Source organism: Cyprinodon variegatus, unplaced genomic scaffold (genome assembly GCF_000732505.1).
Source record: "Cyprinodon variegatus isolate N-32 unplaced genomic scaffold, C_variegatus-1.0 Scaffold507, whole genome shotgun sequence".
In the NCBI taxonomy this organism is placed as follows: domain Eukaryota; kingdom Metazoa; phylum Chordata; class Actinopteri; order Cyprinodontiformes; family Cyprinodontidae; genus Cyprinodon; species Cyprinodon variegatus.
In genome coordinates this window covers 49,447-55,789 of record NW_015150960.1, presented here as the reverse complement: position 1 = coordinate 55,789, position 6,343 = coordinate 49,447, and positions in this window count along the sequence as shown.

Below are 6,343 nucleotides of genomic sequence, written 5' to 3'. Positions count from 1 at the left end.
CCCTGATGAAAAGCGACTGTTTAGGTTAATTACAACATAACATGTTTTCAAAAACAAATAATGAAATTAGTACATATCAAGACAAAATGAGTAGTGGATTTGGCTCTTGGGAAGCAAATAGAAGCGTTTTGGCTTAAAAATCTTGCAAAGTAGATTAAAAATACATTAATTTCTAAATCTACATGGTAGGATTAAATTTAATCTTGTATCATAAAGCACTGTGACTGATGTTTCATCTTCTTATCTTTATATTGGAAACGTGCCACTATGGCTTTTTTTTAATAATGTTTACCTATCAGGGTATTGTAGTCGTTTTAAGAATAGGTCCATTATATCAGTATTAATATCTAGGTTAATTTCGTATTGTTTACCTCACTACCACTGCAGATCTTTGTATTGCTGACTTGACTTTAGATGCTTATAAAATAAATGTCCTTATTATTATTAACAAACATTGAAACATTTTTTTTATTATTAGTCATTTTGGAAAAAATAGATTTCTTTCCATTCCAACAGAAACAGAAAAGAAAATATCTTAGCATGTGGAAACTCTTTAATGTTATGAAAAAAATAAGATTTCCTGTTTTAGTAAACTCTTATTTTATCTAAAATCATTTTAGCAAGCTTCCTCTTTCCTTCTATGTTTCCTCAAATTTCTATGTTTCCAGAAACATTTTTTCTTCTAGGATTCTATTCAGCCATCTTCATTAGGACACTAAACTTTGGGGAAATAGCCTAAATATTCACGCTGAAGGACTTTTCTTAGCTTTGTAAAGCTGCTGTGATGACATGAAGCAAAATATATGATTAGGTGAGGAAATGAACCAGGCGCTTCAAGTTAAAGTTGGAAAACTAATCAGGGAGAGAGATGTGATATATAGGGATTTAAAAAGTAGCTGAGAGCTATGTGCTAATGATCACTGAAGGAGGTGAGAAAAGAGCTGCTTCAGCCAGTGTCACAGAGCCTGTCCAGAAGTTCAAAAACAAAAAAAGCTTCCAGTCCCCTCTGTCCGTCGTCTGAGCAGACCGAATGGGTGTGTTCAATTTCAGAGGTTGCATCGTCCAAGGACCCGGTCTATCTGGACTGGGTCCTTCTGGTTTGTGGACAAAATACTTTTTCTCTTAGTTTTCCTTCAGGACTCTCACGATCTACAAGTTAAGTTTTAATTTGGTTCGTGAGGACTTGCCATATTCTATTATTTATGCCATTTGGGGGTTTGTTCTGGGTACTCCGGCTTAGTGCCATAGTTCAAACACATCACTGTTGGGTTGATTGGGTTCTTAATCCTGCGACAGACTGGCAACCTTTCCAGGGTGTACCACTCCTTTCGCTCGTAGACTGGCAAAAATAGGAACCGGCCCCACTGTGACCGTGACAGATGAAACAAGAGAAGATTGATTTCTGTCACTGGTCATAAGTTTTGTATTATTAGATATGTTATCTTAGTTTCACTAACCAGGCTCTATCTGAATACATCAAATTGTTGCTCTCACTTTCTGTTCCTAGCCCCTATCCCTTCACCCATTAGGAATAACACTTTCTGCAGATTTACCCAATTCCACTTAAGTTGCCACCCTGCAGTTATTACTCACTAGATCCTCCAACCGTCTCCTGTCTCTATGTCTGTTCCTTGCTTATTGTTTATTCAAAAACAACTGCTTTCTCCAAGCATCTGTCTGTCATGTTTTGTATGGAGGTTTGTTGAGGATCCAAATGCAGAGACCAGAAGGCAGAGGTGAATCTTGTAGATTTAATGAACAACTGAAGCAAAAATACAAAGAAACAAAACAAACAAAAAATACATAAAGCATCAAGGAAAACTCAAGTGGGAAGACAGAGACAAGGGAACAACTAAACAACAACAAGGAACCAGCACTGAGTGACTGCAGAGATGGTGTATATAAGGGGAACAGAACAAAGGATGAATAACTAGAAGGGAGCCAAGGGGAAAGGAAACAATTACAGAGGGGTAACGGGGAGCAACCAAATACTGCCCAAACACAATGGAAAATAAAACAAGGAACACAACAGAATAACTAATAACTGAAAACTAAAAACTCGAGTCCAAAAAGGGGCGAACCATGACAATGTTTGCATTCTGCTCCAAATCAACAAGTTACTACAGAGACCTAACTTGGACTTGCTTCTTGAAGGTCAGGAGTGCAGCGGAGCCGTGTAAAGCTGACGCTTGTGGTCAGAAGATGGCTGAAATACAGAATGATTATATCTTTAAAACAAAAGTAGAACAACTGCACAAATCTGCACTAGAGAAGCACTAAAGAAGTAGACCACTTTGCTTGAATTTGGGGCCTAATGGTGGGATAGTGTAATGATCTTGGTTCTGTTGGTTTTTCTCTAATTTTTCAGTTTCAAGTTTATCCAGGTTTTTCCTTGTTTTCTAGCTTTATTGGTGTTTTCTAGATTCATTTACGTTTCTTAGGTTTTTCTTTGGTTGTTCTTTGTTGCCCCCTTGTGTTTTCTTTTTCCTTGGCTTCCTCATCAGCTCTACTCACACCTGCTCCTTATCAGCTCGTTAGTCCTTCCTCTGTTCAGTCAGCCATTAATACACTCCCTCTGCAGTCCATCTGTGCTGGTTCCTTGTCTTACTTTTTCTCACCCTGGCTTCTTGAGGGTTTTCCACTGATGTCTCCATGGTTCTGGTTTGTGTTTTATTTTTATGTTGGATTTTTGGATACCTGTTTTTGTTTAACATTTTTAGGTTGGATTTTTTTCCCCTGTTTTTGTTGCTTGTTTTTTCTTTAGTTTTTTTACCCTTTTAAGCCCAATTCCAGGATTAAACCAAACCGGGCATTTCTTTTTTTTTTGGTTTGAAGTCCTTATTTGGCCTTTTAATAAAATATGTAAAAAGAAAAAACAGACATGCATTTTTGATATTAATAATTTATTACTATGCGATAAGTCAAGATTATTTATTGTGTAGTCTTCTGCCCTCTGTTATCAGGTATATCTGATTGTGTACAATAGGATTTTGAGCAAAGTTTTTACCATTAAATTATGCAAAAGGTGTCATACGCAAAACATTTCAGAAACTGTATGTATCAAATATGATACATTTGGCATTACAGGGTTAAGAACTCACCCCTGCCTGTCAGCCTCTGCATTTGGGTCCTCACAAAAACCTTAAAACAAATCGTTACAGATAGTTGACTTCTGCACGACCTAAAAATGTTTAAACTTTAATATTTCTGAAACAAAATTAATGAAATTATTTTAACTGCAAAGCGTTGTACTAACTGTTTAGTCTATTTGCAGAATTTTTGCAAGTGGTGTTTCAGCTTGACGTAGCTCAGCGCTCATGGTCCCTTAATTCTAGTCATTGAGCATTCAATGCACACGTGCAGAGTAAAATACACTGATTAAACATTATATAAGCTTGAGGTAAAAGACAATGGGTGACCCCAATGCGCCCGTGGTGCATGATACATACCCGTGGTTCATTTTTGTGGTAATTCTGACCACATATCCTTGTTGAGATCTAATGATATGGGCAAACCTTTTATACTGAGAGAGGAGACAAAAAGTAAACACCAGAGTAAAATTACTTAGGCCATAAATTATGTTATTGCCTCAAATTTTAGCTTTAAGTTCTACCTTTCCTTGAAGCAAACTTTTTTATTATTATTATTAACTTTGAGCAATAAGGGTTTAAATAGAGAAGGCTTTAGAGAGGAAAGATTTGCCCTCCTCAACTGTTTGGTTTCGTCAGTCTCAGCATTTATTCCCACATAGAGATTCTCGGGAAAAAAGTAAGATATCTCACCCTTTTATTTTCTCTGGAGAAAGAAGGGACCACAACTTCACAAGACATTTCTCAAGGGAAGAGAATATGTCTCTCTAGTCTGAAGACTGTAGTTACTGTTGGAAGGACATGTCCACATCAAAATATGGTTTATGTTTAGAAATGATCAACTTCCACTGTGTGTTATGGTGTCGGAATTTGAAATAACTTATCTGGTATGAAAAGCATGAATTATGATCATGGTTAAAGAATTAAACGATCTGTGGGACTAAAATATAATGAAATATACACATTGAACCAAACTTTTCCCTCTTATGACCACCCTTACAACACTAAATAATGTCAGTCGTTCAAACTTAACATTTATCTGGTAAACAAGAATTTAAACGCAATGCACAATTTTCTGTATTTTTATTACCTCAAAAGGGCAAAGTAGAAGTTGAAAAGTAAATTACATTCAAACAGATGCACTTGAACTGTGTTGCCTGAATTTACACCTTGGCATCCCTCAATGTATAACATGAACACAAGGCTTTGTGCTGCTAGTTTATTCTTCATCTATCATCTTTCACCTTTGTCCTTCTCTCTGTGCCGTGGCCGATCAGAGAGATGAAGACAAATGCTGCCGCTCGTCCTCGTATCATTGGATAGAATTCCTCTCCGCTGTCCTTGACCGAGACCTGTCCTCTCTGGATGCGGCTGTTTGTTCACCGTGTTGTTAAAGCCAAACAAATGGCTCTGACATTGTTGGGTTTGGATTCAAGTTCAGAGAAGAAGCAAAAGCAATACTGAAACAACAGTTGTAATGTTCACAAATGTCCTTATTTGGAACTTTTAATCAGTGTTTTCAATTTGCCTTTCTCTATGGTGAAAAAAGAACAGTTCTCTTTTTTAAGTATTCATGGAAGTGGCCTTCATTTATTCTTTATTGAACTCAGGCGTATAAATCTGCCCATTTATAATGGAAATAAAGATGTTTATTTTTCATTGCACTGATTTAGGGAAATATTGATGGCAGATATCTACAGTAATGGCAACAACACAGACGACAATTCAGAAAGCACTCCCCACATAAAATAGGTGAGGTAGAGACTACAGTCATTGTATATAATTACTGCACATTTTGTTCTGAAGGATGGGAGGGGTGAGATGGTGGGGGGCGAGGGGGGCGCTACTCCAGCTAATCATATTTGGTCTGCAATAGAATTCCAAATGTCAATTAGAGCTGGCCAGCACAGCTAATATAAAAAAATCCCAGAATGCCCTGCTGGTGCATTGGCATGTCAATCATGACCCACAAGCCCCCTCCCTTCCTCTGTTGGCATCCATTAGTAACGTCATGCCAGTCCCACTGGGTCCCCTTCCAGAGACGACCTAACAAAAGATGGAAAAACTTTTTTGGACAGGTGGGAAAAAGGCTATTAATTTATCTCATGTGTGGAGCCAATTTAGCTGCAACCATAGAATATTAAATAGCATAAAATGTTTCTATTTATTAAACTCAAAGTGGGCTTCAAATTCTTTTCAAGTTTTAAATTCTGGCATGTTGCGTATTTGAGCTTTACCTCCCTGCATTAGTAATGAGAGTCTGCCAGACTCAAGTTTTCTAAAAATGAAACAAAAACCTCATTCTATGAAGATCTACATAACTTTTAAAAGGCTAATATTTAAAAAAAAATTCAAAGTACAGCATTCTGATAAAATCCAATCCATATTTATTTCTTGGACAATGTCTCTTTTGTTGTTTTCTTAACATTAACCTTTTAGTTTCCTTGTATTCTAAGGCCTTTTACAGCTTTTTCATAGGAGAGCTGTGTTACATCTGAGACATGTTGCTGAAAAGGAGAAGAGAATAAGTAATAACAAAAAGCTTCCAACTGAAAACATAGCAGGGAAGAGAAAGCTTTGATTATGATTTTCTTTCACATATTTCTGTAATTTTGCAGAAATGATTGGATAAGTATCCATCTTGAAAAGCTACCTGCCAACACTTAAAATAATAATCAAACTATTTGAGGTAAGGGAATTGGTATTAGGACATCAGCATGAGTAAATGAGTATAATTTTAATGCATTGTTAGAACCACATACAGACTTCAGCTTTAAGTACGACTGATTCACCACTTCTGGAATCCGGCTGTTAAATTAGACAATTGCAAATAACATGAATAACAGACTGATTAAAATCCCAGCCTCTGCTCATATGGACTTTGTTCAGACCAAGAACAATGAAAGATCTTCCTGCTAGTTTGAATTGCTGTTAAAAAAATAAAAGCAGGAATTTGATTAGTTTTTCTTTGTTGTTAAAATTTTATTTCATTCTCATCGAAAAATAAAATAAGATAAAAATTACAATGACAAACTTTTTGCTGCACTGTTTAATGTTCTGAAACCAGAACGCGAAAGACTTTTTGTCTGCAAGACATACACCAAAACTGCAGTTCTTTCATCTTCTTTAGTTTTTTAACATTTAAAGCTACAGTGTTTAACTTTTTGCGACATCTAGCGGTCAGACCGCGGCAACATGAACATCTCCCCCTCCCCGCTTCTCCCCCCCAACAGTACGGCGAGCGTTACGGGACC